Here is a 334-nt window from a genome sequence, read left to right as displayed (position 1 = left end):
TTTTAATAAAGGCAATATGGTTCTAATCAAATCTAAATTTATAAACTCTGTAACCCAGCATTTTGAACTATCAAGTCACTTGAGCTAAATTTGTCATACTTGCTCTTGCGGTTATATTTATTTTATTTATTTTTTTCTTAAATGAAGACACCAATACATGAAGGATTTTTACAATTAATACACGAGTATTGCTATGACAAATGACATGTAACCCAATTAAACACTGCATTTATGCATTGTTCTTGCAGATCATCATGATTTGTGCAGCTGTGGTTCTCTGGATTTTATCAGCAGTGGTCTGTGTGGGAAGAGGTGCTCATGATCCATGCCATGT

The sequence above is a fragment of the Nematolebias whitei genome, chromosome 8 (assembly GCF_014905685.2).
Source record: "Nematolebias whitei isolate Nwh7 chromosome 8, NemWhi1, whole genome shotgun sequence".
Taxonomy (NCBI): Eukaryota; Metazoa; Chordata; class Actinopteri; order Cyprinodontiformes; family Rivulidae; genus Nematolebias; species Nematolebias whitei.
Note: the sequence above shows the minus strand (reverse complement) of the source record.